The sequence below is a fragment of the Mustela putorius genome, unplaced genomic scaffold, assembly GCF_011764305.1.
Source record: "Mustela putorius furo isolate JIRA1106 unplaced genomic scaffold, ASM1176430v1.1 tig00003909_pilon_pilon_pilon, whole genome shotgun sequence".
Taxonomy (NCBI): domain Eukaryota; kingdom Metazoa; phylum Chordata; class Mammalia; order Carnivora; family Mustelidae; genus Mustela; species Mustela putorius.
Genome location: NW_025422057.1, coordinates 6,838,192 through 6,855,706, shown reverse-complemented (window position 1 = coordinate 6,855,706; position 17,515 = coordinate 6,838,192). Strand labels below are relative to the sequence as shown.

The following is a 17,515-nucleotide window of genomic DNA, read 5'->3' as shown; positions in this document are numbered from 1 at the left end:
AATTCACTGACCTAATAGCACCGGACAGATAATTCCTTGCCTGGGGGAAAGACTGGCAAAGCCCATGGCATCTGCCATTTCCAATCTATGTTTTGAGATGGTGACCAGGGGCTTGTGCCAGGAAGCTGGGGGGTGGGGACGGGGTGCACCCCTCACTCTCCGGGAAAACTTGACAATCCTACAGCCGGCGCGGAGGCACGGCTTTGCACCAGGAAGTCCGGGCCTCTGATGCAACTCAATCATCTCGAAGCCGGCACTGCAGAAAATAATTGAATTAAACAGTTGCTGTATCTCATTCAAGGGAGAGAGCAGCCATCCAGTGGGAAACAGAGACAGTGCCGTTAAAATCCGCCGACTTCTGGAGATAGCAAGAGAGAAGGCAATATAATGTGGTTCAAAGGACAGATGGGACTTTCCTAATTGTCCCCAGATTCCTAGCAGCAGGGGTGGTAACTAAATGGTTTCAATTAAAAGTTAAAGAAACAGAGAAAAGCAGGCGGTAAGTTATGCCTCGTGCCTATAAGGCTTAGTCGGTGCAGACGGAGAGGGCGGCTTTGCCCGATTCTCAGCAGCCCAGCCTCCACGGCACACGAGCAGGGAAGCCGTCCCCGCACGCAGCTGTGACCAGGTGACACGTGAACGTGCGTCAGAGGCACGGTCACGAACGCCCGTGGAGTCTAATGGAGCTGAGGGAAAGGCAAGAGCCCACCTCTCCATGTCAGTTCCCTTCCGTCTGCCAAAGCCGCGGCCTCCCGGCCCCCCTGGATGGGATCGAGGGGGGGGCGCGCGTGCGGGCCCAGGTACGGAAGGCTTGTGTTGCGGGAAGGCTGTAGAACCCGCCCGGCAGGGCGCTAGGGGAGACAGATCAGTGCCACTGCAGGCTCCGTCCACGCGGCTCAGGCACGACACAACAGGCATGGAGCAAACATCTGCCCCTTCGGGTGGTGACCTCAACCAGGGGGCACTTGCCACCCCAGGCACATGTCATGACATCGGGACTCATTTCTGGTGGTCACACGGGGCAAGAAGGGCGGGTGGACAGAGGCCAGGGGAGCTGAGAAGCTCCTACAAAGCACAGGATGGCCTTCCAATGAGGAATGACCTGATCTAAAGCATCAGCACAGCCAGGCTGACACACTCCCTTAAGGGAATCCTAAATTAAAGCGTCTGGAATTCAAAGGACTGAGAAAGCTAAGAAATGAGCTGGAGTCAAGTACACACACACTAGCCTATCACCAACGCGGGACAGAAGAGACTTCATGGCTGTGAAAGGGACAGCTGGGGTCAACTAAGTGCATCAAGGGAGCAGAAAAGATGAACAAGAGTGAGCCCCCCCCCCCACCAGGAAGAGCTCAGTAACCACGGTGCTCGTGTTCCCAGCCAGGAGACAAATCAGACCCAGTCCGGCCCACAGCCCAGTGTAGCTGATGCAGACATGAGGCTCCCAGAGTTCATCTGGCGACCTGAGGAGGCAAGTAGCCTGGATGGGCATGGGGCGGGGGGGGGGGGGCAGTTCTCTGTGCACACTCGGTCCACGTTACAATTCCCATCCAGGCCACCCAACTGCTTCATACCAGCTGCACGCCTACAGACAGATTTCAGAGTAAGTATCCAATCGCTCCACGTAAGACCATTCCTAACTGACAAAGGCAGAGAGGGATGGAGGGTCCCAGAAAAGCCAAGTTCAATGGATAAGACCCTAAAACCGCTCAGTAACCAGCATCCACCAGTCCCATGTCCCAACTCTCAGGACATAGTCTTCTCTGGGCCCAATGGTCAGGATAACCAGGTGGGGGAAGGAGGGTCCTTCTAGGGTCCTAGAAGTTCCAAGTCAGTCTTGTCAGGTCCCCAGGACCCTGGTGCTCCTGGAGTCTCTCCTGGAAGCCCTTTGTACAGCACGCCCGGAGATGAACCAGGAGAACAGAGAAGGGTGGTGGGGGTCACTTCTTTCCTCCCCCTTGTAAATACTTGTGACTTTGTTCTTTGTCCTCATTGTAGAAACAAAAACCCCACACCATGGTTATCCCAACAAATAATCCGGGAATAAGTAACAACATTTGAATATTCCTTCACTACACAGCACCACTATTAATTAACTTTTCATCATTACAGTTAATATTTCCTGCTCAGTTTGTTTTGTTTTGTTTTTCCTGAGAGTAGGTTAAAGAGGAAGACACTAAACCCAGACTTGAACCTGCTCTATTGGGGGGGGGGGGGACCACCCAGTTAGGAAAAGTGGAAAAGCAAACACAAATGTGAAATAAAATACTAGAGTAATGAAAATTTCCTGTGTGATTGGGACTGAAGCCTCAGGAATCCAGTAGTGACTGATCAATACTGCGTACTTCCCAAATCAAACACAGGGACAACAGATCGCACGCCCAAACCCACAGGCCAACTACAGAACCAAGAGAGACAATTATTAGCCACGAGATGAAGCCATTAGATTAAGGCACACGGTTGTTTACTGAACTCTATGTGGACAGACTCCTCTACGCGGCGGTCAAGTTACCAGACACAGTTCCGTCTGACAAAATCCTCTCGTCATATACATGAAGGTTTAAAAAAGGAAAAGAAGGGAAAAAGGAAAGAAGCTAACCCAGGTAAAAAATACAGAAGTCTATGTAGCATGAAATATCTCCAAGAGACTTGTTTGGTGAAATTAACTAGTGGTTTAATAGGGGGGAAAGCCTGATATACAAGAGTGCCCCAATTTCTTCAGAGAAATTAACATTTCAATCCTGTTTTTATCTAGAAGTCATTAAACTGTGCAACATGAATTATAGGGACTACAGCAGCGAATTAACTCTATTCATCAACGAAGTCCAAACACTTTAGAGTGCATCTGTAATGAAAAAATAGCTCTACATTTCTGCCTCTTCTCATTAAAGTAAACCAGTTTTCTCTCTCTCAGTATATAAAACTGTCTTCTCTTCATATAATTTATATTACCATAAGCCGGCTCACATTCTAAACTATTACACGCCTCCAATTAATTTTTGCAGCTTTTGCCTGAAAATTTAATGAGATAGTAGTGGGTGAGCCTGCTGACTCTAGATTATGTGTGTGCTCCCAATATTAATGTTGGCATAACAAAATAATCTGATCCATACCTGACGAGCGTGGCCCCCGCTGCCCGTGGTAAAGGTAACGTGTAAACTGGGACAACTCGTTTTCCTCTTTTAAATCCAATTACAAAATTTACTCGTCTCAAATTAAAATGCCCCCACGCATCAACCTGCAGGAAAGGAGAAGGCAGCAGTGCAGTGTGATGATCCCCCAGCTCCACTTCTATAAACATTTCAGCCAACAGCGAAGATGGATGGCTGTTTGTCTAAGACCAAGCTCTCTACCATGGAGGCTAGAGCGAGGCTGCACTTGTGAAAGCGGATTCCGAGACGCAGCGAGGGTAATCGCCCAGATGAGGACGGGGTCCAAGGACTCTCTTACCTCGTCTAGCTGCAGGCACCCCCTGGGGCATACATGCCACCTGTGGGGTCCACATTCCCAGGTGTGCCGACATATGTGCACTCCAGGGTTCAAGTCCAGCCAGAGACAGAATAGGTTGGACGTGCGGACAACTCAAGGATGGGACCTGATAGCAGGCCCTTTGTGGGGATTAAGGATCTAAGTGCAGACAAAAGGGAAAAGAGGCCAAAAATGACAGTGCAGGGGCAGCAGTCAACCACCACCACCCAAAGGACCCGCCATGCAAGGGTCTTTAAATTAATCTGCACCGAGACCTTCTCAGCCATCGTCACTGGCCTGCGGGGAAGGAGGTGCTGGCAATGGGAGCTTGGGCAGATCCCTCCAAAAGCAAAGCCTGATCCTCGCCTACACTGGTAAGGACGCTTCGCGGTGACGGGAGACCACACAGCACTGAGCAGAGCGGTGGGATGGGGTTGGCCCTTAACACGTCATTTAGTTGGAATCGTGTGTTAACAGCCGGTAGGAAAGCCAGGGAGTGAGTGGGGCAGGGGGAGGGGCGAGAAGAGCCTCCTGTTCAGCCTCTCCCCTGACTTGGCCCACACCCCAGCTGCGCCCTCCCAGTGCCGGTGAGACAGCTGGGGGTGTGCTTCTGCTGAACAGACACAGACGGACCTGGAGGCTTGAGGTTCCAGGCTGACACCGGTCCAGCCTGGGGACCTTGCTACTGCCATGTCCGTGGGGCCTGTCCTCAGCTGGGGCCAGCCCTGCAGGTGAGCTTAGTCTGGGGGGGGGAAAGGAGCACTGAGCCCCACAAAAGAAACAAAACTCATCAAGCTCACCTGACCGTGTGCACTTAGGCCAGGGGGATGCCCCGTCCTAGAGATGGTTTCTTTGTACCCAAACCTGGGGATGTACAGAGATGACAGAATGGTTATCAAACCAATAGCTGATCAGGAACATCCAGTTTCAAACCTTTCCATACCCAATGTCTGAGCTGTCTGGGGGGGGTCACCGTGGGTAGGGGGCAGTGATGGCACAGAACATGCTAGGGTATAGCTCCACCCTGGACCCAGGTTCAAATCCCACATCTGCTCCTCCACGTCCCAAGAGAAGTCAGTTAACCTCCATTATCCATTAACATCCTAGGAATAAGTAAGGTCAGCTCCCTCCACAACCCTCACAGGCCCAGCCACACAGATGGGACCCGACGAGGCCACATGCTTGGGAGTGACCGGCACGCGTGGAACACTCAGCTCCCCAGGCTTCCTTTTCCGTTGTCGTTACTGCCGGGCCTCTCTGCCCTCCAAATAAAGTCACTTTCAACTCTGCTTTCCACAGCAAGGGAAAGCCTTCGACATAAGCTACAAGCCCCAACACTTGGGCTTCACTGGGGAAAAAACCTGCCTCCCCCAACTCAGCCCCCAAGCAGGAAGACTCCTCCTCCTCCTCCAGGCAGCACAGAAGGGTGCAGCTCCTTCCTCTCCAACAGGCCAAGTCGGGACTTCTTGGCTCCACAAACCACCAACAAGTTTGTGTATAAAGAAATAAAGTGGGGAGGCTCTAGAGTTACCCAAACCACTGCCTGAGGGGAAGCAAAACCAGGTGAGGCAGCATCACCTAAGAGGACCACCTAGGAGGAGAGACCGTTCTGAGGAGTGCCCAAGCCCCACTGTCACTTGCTCTGAAACCATCAATCCAGTCTGTTCTAGGCTGGACAAGGCTTACGGGGGCCAAGACCAGGTCCAGCCATCCTGGATTCTTCCCAGAGCCAGCCTCTCTGGCCAGAGGCATCCCCAAAACAAGATTCTATAGGGGCTCAGGGCTGTAGCTCAGGGGCTAATTCCAAGGCACTAGGAAAAGTTCCCCCCTCCCCCCAATTCCACAGCAACAAAGCCCTGGGGCAGACATAGGATGTCTCAGCAAGGTCACATACAGACCGTGAAAACCTTCTCCTATGTTGAGGAACAGAAGCTATTAACCGTGTTACCGGCAAGCACAGATGTGGTCTATATCTAAAAATTCCCAAATAGATCAATTAGCATATTATAAAGAATTTACTTTCATTTTCCCTTGGCAGATCATAAAAGCCCAAACACAACACTCAGTTTGAAACTGACAAGTGCGTATAGCAGAAGATGCTCTATTAAATGCAGACAACAGGAAAAGTAAATGGTATTTATAATGATTAGCCACCTAATTAATTCTAAGAGTAGAATGTCAAAAGCTATAAATCCATTTCTTTGGTAACCGAAGCTCAACATCAAACAAGTCACTTCCGCGCTGAGAAGGGCAGCCCTAACATCGTCCCGACATTCGCATCCAGCAAGAGGGCTGTCTCGTGGGTTTTCCAGGGAAGGTATTTAGACTCTATGTGGAAAAACAACAGAAATAAATATACTTGCGTGTGCATGTGCGCATGCACACACACACACACACAGTAGCAGGAACAGAATCTGAAATGAAAACAGCTTCAGTGCTACAAATGCAGGTAAGTATTAACAGACTCCCAGGAAACATATTCATCCCCTCCTGCGGCAATTAGCTCAGTTTAGAGGGAGAAATTCTCGGCTCCTGCCTGTGTGAAGAAATCTGGGGGCCTTTGTGTTTCTTCAGCTTGGCCAGGGAGGGTGCAGGTAGTCGAGAATTCTCGGACAGACCGAAGTGTAACAACACGATCATCCTCTGAAACTTTGTGCCTTTTTCTTACTTGTGCCTTTAGAAACCACCTTCAGGGGGGAGGCGAGGTGGAGGGAGAAACGCACAGGCAGCCTAAGAGCAAGAGGGATATGGAACTGAAATTGGTGACAGGTGCAGAGTTGTCCTTCTTCCCATACTTCCCGAATGTTCTTCCTAGATTGCAAATCAAAATCTGCATTTAAATAGAATATTTTTAACGTAGAAAAGAGGAAGCCCTAGGGTACAGAGGTATTGCGTTCAATATCTACATGCACAACATTGCATTTCAAATGAGATGCGGCATTTTGAAATTTACTGAATATATTACATATTCCAAATTGTCTTGTTATTACCACTATTTTTACTCAATTCTCCTATCCTAATAGGTGTGTTTCTTTTATGACCAGGACTGTTAATAAAAGTAATGTGATATTACATCATGCTATCAATTGAATCTTGAGAAAAGATTACAGCGATCCAAGGATCTGATAAGCCCCCCGGCTCTGATAATTCCAGCCATTATTCAGTGTGAAATTCAAACAGTCTGAATCCATTAACATTGTTTGCTACAAATCTGCATTTTCAGACTTTGCCTTAAAACGCAGGAGTCCAAACCAAGTGACCTGAAAGGAACAGACTTTTGCGGAAAGTAGCCCTGACCACCAGCCTGTCCCTGCACGGTCCTGGGTGCTGACCCTCTCCACGGCTGACCCACTGTAGGCCTCACACTTAATGTTTGGTCATCTGGGAAAAGCACAGGGACCTCGGGCCACTGATAAGACAGTGATGATGCGTTCCCAGTGAAAGACCACATTGCTAAATGGGTCCCCAGGTTGCCAGTCACATCCAGGCACAGGACCTTGACTCCAGCACCTCCCAGCTCCATGTGGCTCAGGTCAGATCGCCCTCACAAAAGCCAGAACTCAAATCCAATGTGCATATGTGAGAAAGATTCATCCTTTGTCCCTTGATGAAGAAAGGTCACTGTGAGGTTGACTGGGGTTGGGGGGCGGGGGGATGCCAGACTTCCAAAGTCCCAGGAGGAAACCACAACAGAACTGTCCTGAGCAGGAAGTCTCGCATTCTAGCCCCCTTTCATCTCAATGTTCACGTAACCTTGACCTCAGGTGTGTGTTGTCGGCTGTGGGCAGGTCACCAGGGCTGCCCCCCAAGCCAAAGGAGTGGCCAGCTCATTTACTGAAGCTGCTAATAATGGAGGACAGCAGTAGTCCTCCTCAGGAAGCCCCTTCTAGGGGCCAGGTACCAGCTAAGCCAGGGCGTCACTGAACACCCAACCTGAGATTAACCACTCCTGTTCATCCCCATCTGACAGAGGGGGAGCCTGACGCACTAAGCACAGGAGGCTCCAATCTGCCCAAGGTCAACGTCATCAGGGGTAACCCAGGTTGCGCCACAGGCATTTCCTGGCCCCGCCCTCAGGACCCTGCCCCCCCACCCATCCCCAGGGCCCGGGCCAAGTCTTTTTGCCTCTGCAACTGGAGCCTTTCTTTACCTTCCCCGTGCAAACACGCGGAAAACGTGCCAAAGCCGTGGGGCTGCCGGAGGGAGCGGCTGCTGGGATGGATTCCACGCTGAAGAGCTGGGCCGCTTCCCAGCCAAGCCGAACGCTGCATCAATCCGCTGTTTAAACACACAGGCAGAAGGCTTTCCGGCCTTAAACAGGCCTCTGCGGTGCTGCCACTTAAGCCCGTGGGAGATCAGAGTACAAATCAATACGAATCCTCCTTCCTGGAGGAAGTTGCAACCCTACCTCGCGGTTTAGAGGTCATCTTCTGCTGTAATTAGGAAGTAGCAGGGAGTTTCGACTGAATTATGAAAAGCCAGGGCTCTCAAACTTAAGGTTTTCAACAAATGTGGGGTTGGGGCTTGTCAGTTCCACATGCAGGAAATGCCGGCTTCCAAATCGCCAAAGGCAGGCAAAGCAGGCAGCCAGCACGCTGGGTCCATGAAGGAATTTGATACACAGGCCATCTGTCCTCCAGCCCCAAGGGACCTGGGGCCATGAGGCTCTGGGAGCCCGTTGGGCCTTCTCGCCATCCTCACAGTCCCTGTTCAGATGTGGTCACGGTAGCCAGATCCGCAAGCGCCCTTGCCCATGAGGCGACAGTGAGCCACCCAGAATTCAAACTCGCCACCCTCCCTGCATCAAGGGGAAGCCAGGAGTGCCTTTGCCTTCCCGCCTCTGAAAGCTCAGGAACACATATATCTCCCCCCCCCCTCCCCAGACAGGGACTGTACCATGCTGGTTTGCCTTCAGTCTGCAGAAGACACTCTGAAGCTACTGCCTTGCTACTGCAGAAGACACTCTGAAGCTACTGCCCCCTGCCTGGGCCCGGCCACCCCACCCTTCCCCAGCCCCACCGCAGCCTGGGATCCACTCATTCAAGGAACAGTCCTGTGGAACCCAGAACAGGGGGACCAGGTACAGAAAAATGAAGGAGGTGATGGAAGCGGCGGGCATGGTTTCTACCTCAGGAAGCTTGCTGGTGGTTATCACTCTGGAAGTTTCCATGGACTTAGAGCAAAGCTCCTTAACCTTTATCATCCAATTTCACCTGATAGTCTCAAGGCGTGGCATCACCAGGGAGTAAAATCCCAGGGAGAAGCTGCCCTGAAGGACTAAAAGGGCTCACAGCACACCACGGGCCGCCTCCTGCACTCATCCGTGCGAGGACCCAGCAGAGCTGGTCCCCACAGACGATCATATAGGGAGATGCAGAGGAGACCAAGAGGCCAAGGGCAGCTTGATGGAGTCTAGACCTCCCAGTCTTGCATTTCTGAAATGGGAAGGCAGACGCGAGTTTTCGGCCTGCAGAAGCTGCCGGGCCTGGCGGGGACCCGAAGGGCACGCCCGAGAACCTGACCCGCCATGCCCTCATCCCAAGCTGCCCTGGGAAGAGGGAGCAAAAGCACCAGCCATCTGAACAGCCTCACCCCGCGCCCGATGGAAACCGATAGCCCCTCCTGCCGTGTTCCAGCTGAATTTTTCAAGGAGTTGCAGGTTACACCCAGTCCAGGCCAACAAAGGTTTCCTTTGAGTTAAACAATGTATAGTTGAACCGGAAGAGGGAAGGCGACCACAGAAAAGGTGCTGGGTTACAAGGCACAGGAACCAGATCGCTTTACCACCACGACTTGTTTTCTGCAAATCGCCCCTATGAAAAGGCAGCACGACACGGTCCCATAAATCAAAGCCCACCTCAAACGCATCCAATCAGGGGATGGTGCGGGGACACCCGATCCTGTCCTCCTGGAGAAAGACCAGGGCTGGGGACTGGGGTCCTTTGTGGGAGCCACCATCGTTAGTGCACATTTATGAAGAAACAGAAACACACACCGGGATCAGATGCTCCGAACTGCTCCTCACGCACGGTTCAAGTTTTCACCCCCCGCACGTTAACTGTTCCCCATAATAATGTTCTATCTTTTTGCCATATATAATTAATTTTACCAGCCATCTCCAACTTATCCCATAGGCTGGTGCCGGTTCTCTTTTAAACAGTACACTGCTGAGAAATTGATTTGTTGGCTCCCTGTGCCTAAAGAACCCACATAATGAAATATGTATAAATGTCACTGGTCGGGCTGCTTCTGAGGATCGAGTCCAAGAAGGCGCTCCTTCCACCGCCCTGCACAGGGGTCCACTTGTGGCACATATCCTCATGGATTACTCACAGACCCCCACACAAAAACCAGTGAATTACATTGCATTTTCTTTAAAAACCTCCTATTTATCCTTAACTGGTACGAGTCTAAGGGAATTATCTTAATTGCTATGTGGAAAGAATGAATCGCAAATGCACTCGGTTAACCAAGACTTCATTTTTAACAGCTTGGGGCCAGGTGGGAGTGACCGAGTTTGCCAAAAATAAAGGAATCGATCAATGATCAATCAGTCAGCCAAGCAAATGTGCTCTGCTGGAGCTAGTTGGGAGCTCCAGGCAAACAGGCACGGGATCCCACGTCCACCTGGGGACAGCTGGATTCTCAGAAATTTCCCAAAGGTGGGATTCAGAAAATGCTTAAACGTGGATCCAGAAACTGGATGATGAAGGACTGAAAATACCAGTGCTCTCCCCATGTCACATGGGCAGTACATGGAGTATTTCTTTAGCATCTGCAGCAGAGGGAGGGGAGGCTACATTTAAGGTAATGCCAGATGACACTTGAACCTAGGGAGGCGGCGTGTGTCCTCCGTTAACAAAGCTTGATGGGGGAACAACAGGAATTGCTTACAATCCACCAGGCTCAAAGAAAGTTCCTGGTCTAGGCATTTTAGAAGTCATAGTTAACAGTGGCAACACACAAGCCCTACCCAAAAATATTCACAGGATAAAACTACCTTTTCCTTTCCTGCTGATCACTCTGAGAATGCCTGATCAGAGCTGCCAACATTTTCCCTGGAGATAGATCACTTGCTTGCCCACGCACATACCAACATACATAATCCTTATTACCAACATACCTAATCCTCATTACGTAGTTAACTGTAAACAAAGTACCATTTCCTTCCTCCAGCAGAGGCCTAACCCTCAGGCATCACCTCCTGCTCCTCCCTATTCTCCTAACACCCACACCTCAAGCCTCAGGGGAAAAGGACAAGGCTCTGTCCACTGACAATCACCTCCCATGTCCCAGAACATGGGCTGCTGTTCCCCAGGCCACTGGGGGGGCCAGGGGTAGGACAACCTCTATCGGGGGCTTGTTTGGGCAACCGTGACAGCTGGCCTTCCGGGAGCTGGCTCTGTGCATCATGGCCACACCCTTGGGGGCAAGCAGCCATCCATGGTCAGCCCCCACTTCACATGGACCAAGTGCAAGGGAGAAAGACAGATTCATGGCACACTTGACATTAGGAACATACCAGAGAGCAGTGACCCCAGGAGTCCTCACCAACTGTAAAGGCGTCCTGTGATGATGCTGGCACAGCCTGTAATGGTACTGCGGTGTTTGGGCAGAGGACAAGGGGAAGCCTGAGCCTGGGCTACAATCAGGGTCTCCAGCAATGTTATCTCACAGGTCCCACGTGCCAGCAAAGAGATCTGACCGCCAAGTTCCTCCCTTTTCCGGGAGAGGGAGACGGTCCACACGTCCATGTTTCCCAGCATGACCCGTGGGTGGACGCTGCACAAGGCCGCAGCTCCTGCCCGCAGGAGCTCCACCTGCACCACCATTCCCCAGCCGGGCCCACCAGCAGGAGCGCAATTCGGCAGAGACCCGGCCTGGACTGGCATTCCGGAAGTACCAACAGGCTTGCTTATTGCGGACACATGAAGGACAGAGTGAAAATTTAAAACCCTCTGTTCCATTCCGCGCCTCCCTGGCTGGTTAAGCGGCTGTGACAAGGACCATGGTCTCGAGGAGTGGGACACGGACAAACATCAACAGCATAAAACAAACCCACCAGGACGAGTCTGGAGGCTGGGCCCGTACAGCATGGACAAAGAGGAACTCTTGAGAACAAGAACAAGGGGGCGCCTTGGCTGGATGATCTCAGCCAAAGCCGCGGCAGGATTCGGAGATTCTCGGGAGGAAGGAACACAGGCTGAATCAACACCTCCCAGAGAAGGACTCCCATGGGAGCTTGGATCTGTGGCTCAGGAAATAAAATCCAAACAAGACCGAAGCACCCAGAGCCCAGCTGGGGCCTCCTCCCGTCTCTGCAGAGCTGAAGCCCCACCAGCGTCGCCCACCCTCATCTCAGCCTCCTGACTGTTCCTCATCCAGAGATTCCCCCTGCCACAGAGAGAAGGTCCTGCGAGTCTGTCTCTGGTTTATGGTTTCCAATGTTGGCAGTCTTGTCTCTGGCCGAAAAGCTGGAGCGCGATCCCACATCCCTCGTGCACGCCAAGAGCTCAGGAGGACCCTGGAGGCCACGGAGCCAGGACCAACACACTCACCCCACGGTGTAGCTATCGGCTTCTAGAGTAGGGCAACACTGCCCTTCTGTTTATCGGTAAAGAAATCTGTCTTGGAAGAAACAGGGCAGAGGCCCCAATGGCCAGGCAGAGGGCTCCGTGGAACCCTGCTGGCCCACGCAAGCCGCACTGCGACGGTCAGCTCAGCCTGGCACCCACGGAAGGCCGGGTGAGGCTCTCCCCGCCCACCCAGCAGGCACAGACATCACGGGGGCCCTGGGGACCCCTCGCTTCCACCTTTCCTTGTGCAACGGGGGGGCTTGTGAAGTGGACTGGGCTTGCACATCCTTATTACGACCTGTAAGAGTAACTTGGTGCCCAAGCTTCTCAGGGTGCGAGCAGCCGGATTCGCAGCCATGTCCTGGCCAAACCACAGCCAGTGCGACCCCGTCATCATTTTCCAGAATAAAGGCCGAGAGCTTCGATTTGCACTTCCACGTATCTGCAGACGGTTAACAAAAAAAGCGCTTCCTCCTACCGCTTCTGTTGCGATCACTGTCAGTAACAGCAGTCCTACAGCAGTCCTAGAACAACAACAGCCCATCTGAACTGATGCAGAACAGATTCTGGTTCCAGGAGAAACCAGCAAACCAGAGGGCATTTGGGGTTTCCATTTTAACAAGTAGCAACATACAGAACGAAGAATGGAACTACCCAAAAAACGCCAAAATGTAAACTTCCATGTCATGATTCATTCATGATGACAAAATGAGCCTCTTTGCAGGAAGAAAACTCAACTATTTCATGTGAAATTTATTTTTAAAAAGGCTATAAACCAAAATAATAAAGTCTAGAGTAACAGGCACACGACGCTCTTCAATGAGGATGTCCTCAAAAATACCAAGGTCAGAAAGGCCGTAGAAACAGTTCTAGAGCCTCGAAGGTTTGCCATCCTGAAGCTGTGGCTTTTCATGAGTTTTGTGCAAAACATCTATTTCCTTCTCCTCTGCCCACATTAAACAAGATTTGTCTAGACTGGAGACCTCAGCAGGTGAGTGACCGAGTTGAAATCAACACATGGGTCCCTCCTCAGGCGCCAATGCCAGCTGTCCCTCTTAGGCTGTTGTGTATCAACCAGACTCAGCAGCTGCCAAAAACAGGGGTACAACCTATCGGACACAGTGACGAGCCACAGACAAGAGCTCTGAGAGCCAACACACGTGTCCAGGGACATGTGGGAACCCCAGCCCCCCGTACTTGTGAGGGTGGTTGGGGCAAAGGGAACTTCCTGACAGGATGCGGGGCACGGGGGGCTACAGGCCAACAGGGTTTGGTCCTAGACAGAGTGGCCTCCCGGCACAATGGCAATGCTTTGACTGTGGACGACTCCGGGGTGGTCCCGAACACCTTGAGCTCCTCCAAGGTGCTGTTTACCCAAATGATGCCCCAAACACAGAAGTGGGAACAAGTGTATCAGGCCAAGTATCTGAGCGCTTCAGTTCTGGGGAAAAATTTGTTCTCAGGAGCCGTGTTGTAACCACATTCTGATACAGATGCATTTCTGGAAAGTGAACGTTCTTCTCTGAGATCGAAACAATCGAAAAATGGAGCCTGCATGGTTCAATTATCAGGTTGAGTCCAGTGAAAACATGGTTCCTCAACCATATATATATATATATATATATATATATATATTTTTTTTTTTTTTTAAAGCCCATTTCATCTATTTCATCTTTTACTATGAATTCTCACATTCCTAACTTCGGAGAAGAGTTTTCCAATCCTGTGGTTTCTATAAAATGTACCAAGCATTACTCTCCAGTTCTGGATATCCAGTGGAGATGTTCCCCTGGCCAGCGGTGAGCCTCAAGCACCTTTCAGTGAAGTACTGGACACAAGCCACCACCAGTGTCTGGACACAGAACTGGATGCCTGTGGGAGGGAGTCTGCTGGTTTGCCATCACCATGGCCATGAGCCACTGAAACCATCTTCAGCCCCGGCACCCAATACTGAAACCAGCAGGTCCACAAAGATTCTGTAAAAACATCTCTCTGCCTGAGGAACCTGGATTAGACTCCAGCACATGGAGTCTTCAAGGAAAGTTTCTTTGAGAAGGATGCGTGAAAGAAAAGAATTAATATTGGTCTTTAAGGGCAAAACTGAAGGTCTATGGCTGAGCGTAGCCATCGTGACTTACTAATAAATACACCCATCTCCCCGCAAAGGATGTTCAGTATTTCTAGTCTCCCGCCCTCCCCAGTGCTAAGGTTCCTAGAATTGTTTCAAGAACATGGCGCCTTTCTGAACCACATACTCCATTGTGGCCTTTGGTAGGTCAAGCCCTCTCGGGTCACTCCCAGGAGAAGCTTCGGGACTATGACACCAAATTTAATCTTTAAAAAGGCAGGGGATTTCGGGGACCATCAGAGCCCAACTACTGAATTCCCACGTAAGACTTCCAAATCCCTAGAAGAGACTGAGGTCCCAGGTAGTTTTCCATCAGGATCTGCAACTGCTCCTACCCCATGGGGAGGGGCGGGGGGAATGCACAGTGAGACCCCTCCCTGCGCCCCAAGTCTGTCTGCTGGTTAGGGTCGGGCTGTGGCTGTGCTCAGTCTCCCGCCCACTGGAGCTCACAGAGGAACACAGCACGCAGGTCTCTAATGGTGCCCAGGTCCGAGAAAGCTGGGCCCAAGCCCACAGGGGTGCACCTGCCCAATCTCCAAACCAGAGGCTACACGCTATCCAACACTTCGGGCAACATGCCCAGGGGTTTGACAGAAAGGACACTGAGAAAATTCGCTCTCACGCTCTTTGTCTTGCTTTTAAACGATGCTGTTAGCTCAAGGAGAAAACATTTTTTTCCCAGCAGGGTCAACATCAATCACTCCCGAGAAGTTGCCATTTTGAGACTTTGAGTTAAGATGCGGGTTTTGTGAAAAATGGCAAGCGGCGTGTTGCGACTAGACTCTGGACCTCCAAACATTGCTCTGGGTAAAGGATTGAACTACATCGATCGAGGATTTTCTCAGCCACACTCCGAGGGAGTGCAGGCAAAATTGAATGCTCTCCTCGGAGCACACCCACATCCCCAATCAACGCCACCAGAAAAAAATCGTTTGCTGCTCAAGACATCCTAGAGGCTGGCAGCTCTTAAAATCCAAGCTCATCAGCAAGCGGCTTTCTTTCTAAAGGCGTCCGTCTACCTTTTCACTTGGGGTGGCATGAGACTATCTCCCCAATTCATTTTTATTCTTTGTAATTAATACGTCAAGAAGTCCTAAACACGACTTCCATTCTGCCTTGAGTTTCCTAGTAGTATAATTTCCGTTGACTTATCTCTGTAGCAGCAGCGACAGCAGAAACAATCACTTTACACTGAACTATATTGCTTCAGAGTTAATTACATGTATTTTGCTTTTGATAAATGAAAATACCAGATGCAATTAATTGAAAGACAATCCATAGGATCCTGTTATTAGACATCCCAATGAAACACCCTGAGCCTGCTGGCAATCCATAGCCATCAACTAATTGAAAACGCATTCCAGAGGGGTTTTAAAAAAACCTGAGCTTTTACCTGGAGATATTTTACAGTAACTCACCAGTATAAATCTGTCCACAAACTATAGTTCACACGATGGACTGTCCGTCTTTTGAAGGGAATCCAGCTTCATTGGTTCAAAACCATTTAAGGCGATGAAAGTCTGAAAGTACAATGAATTGGGTCAGTGGTTCCGGAGCAGTGATTTTTTTCTTCCCCTCTGTTGTTTACATCTAGCCATTCCTTAATTGCATTTTTCCAATGCGTTCGATTCTAAGCTACCAGAGGTTATTAAATGGTTTCATTAAAAATACTATTTGTCTTGCTTTAGTCACACACCAGATCAAATTAAACAGTAGAGCACCAGAACAAATGAACCCTTTCCATCTATTCTGACACAGAGCCAAGTGTGCAAGACCAGAAGGTGATATTGTGTCATCACCGTGAAAATGTCATTTACATCTCTTTACGTCTCCAAGTAGCCAGCACAGGGACAACATAATCAATACCTCCAAGCAGAAAGTATTACCAACTGTTGGAGAAATATGGAAGTATGAAGTGCAATTCACGAGCCCCTGGTTTATAAGTGCTATTAGCATAAATGCTGACAACTGTTAATCTGCTGTAACTCTGATTAACGGTTGCAGTTGTCCATTAATAGAAGGCATTTTAACTTACTACTGAAATTGATTACTCAGTTAAGAATTCAATCCTAATGTTCAATAAAATTGCACTTTCTTGGCAAATGCACTATGAAAGGAGGTGATGCATTAAACAGCACTCACATTTCTTCTACTATATAAGGGATGAAGAGGAAATCTATTGTGGTGTCATCACTTATCTGAACCACTTCCTTTAGGCACAGAGTCGTTGGAGGGGCAGGTGGGGAAGGGGCTGCTGGGGCAGACAGAACAGGCAAGCACCCGTGCAAGCATGTCCGAAGGCCTTTTCAAGGACGTTCCCATGAAGAACAGACAGGATTGCAACACTGCCCCTACCACGCAACCAGACTGTCCACACTGCAAGGCAGTAGTTCTCAAGGCCCGTGAGAAAGGAGAGGTATGCGTCCCGGAAATGAACCGGTGCAGCCAACCCAGACCACTCCCGGGCCTGTCTTATAATCAATCAGGATTCATGTGGTTGATTAATATTTTGAAAAGGGCATGATTTACGGAAACCAGTTTCCTGACTACACTCTACTTTTCAAACCATTTGAATCTTAGGAAGCTAGAGTTTCCTAATATGCTCTTCCCTCCGTCCTATATATATATATATTTAAAGATTTTATTTATTTATTTGACAGACAGAGCTCACAAGTAGGCAGAGAGGCAGGCAGAGAGAGAGGAGGAAGCAGGCTCCCTGCTGAGCAGAGAGCCCGATGTGGGACTCGATCCCAGGACCCTGAGATCATGACCTGAGCCGAAGGCAGCGGCTCAACCCACTGAGCCACCCAGGCGTCCCTCTGGTGATTTTCTTAACAATTTCTTTTTTTCTAGCTTGCTTCATTTTGAGAATACAGCTTCTAATACAAAGTAACAGGCAAAACGCATCCATCCACTGTGTACATGGTCGTGAAGGCTTCTAGTCAATCACCGGTTACTGGAAGTTAAGGTGTAGGGGAGTCTGAAGTTCTACGAGGATTCTGACTTGCTCCCTAACCCTCATGCTGTTCAAGGGTCGGTTCTGTAATAGGAAGGGGTCCCTTTTGGAAAGGAGGGAGGGAAGGAAGTTATTGGGGAAGTGAAACTGACAGGGTGTGCAAAGTTACTTCTTGTAGTTAAACTAAGCTTAAGGAGAAACACACTAACACATTCCCACTTAGCCTTGGTGGGTACAGAGCCTTACTTTGACATGATGCTTCCAACTGAAACTAATTCAATAGGAAAAGGACAACTGTTCCCTTTAGAAGGCTTCACAGAGGAGGTGACAGGAGAGCCTGCAGACTGCCGAGCCAAGAGGGTCGGCTTACGGAGGAGATTAAGAACA

The 17,515-nt window shown here is 50.1% G+C and overlaps 1 protein-coding gene across 4 annotated transcripts in view; it reads right to left on the bottom strand.

Moving 5' to 3' along the window:
* Window positions 1-17,515, bottom strand: part of CTBP2 (C-terminal binding protein 2) — a 154,217-nt gene that overhangs the window by 91,671 nt on the left and 45,031 nt on the right. For 3 of the 4 annotated variants that reach the window (XM_045069021.1, XM_045069020.1, XM_045069022.1), the window contains exon 2: window positions 15,591-15,692. The exons of the other annotated variant lie outside the window; for it this stretch is intronic. The gene's annotated coding sequence lies outside the window, so the exon portion shown is untranslated. The remainder of the gene's footprint in view (window positions 1-15,590; window positions 15,693-17,515) is intronic. 4 annotated transcript variants of the gene reach the window in all.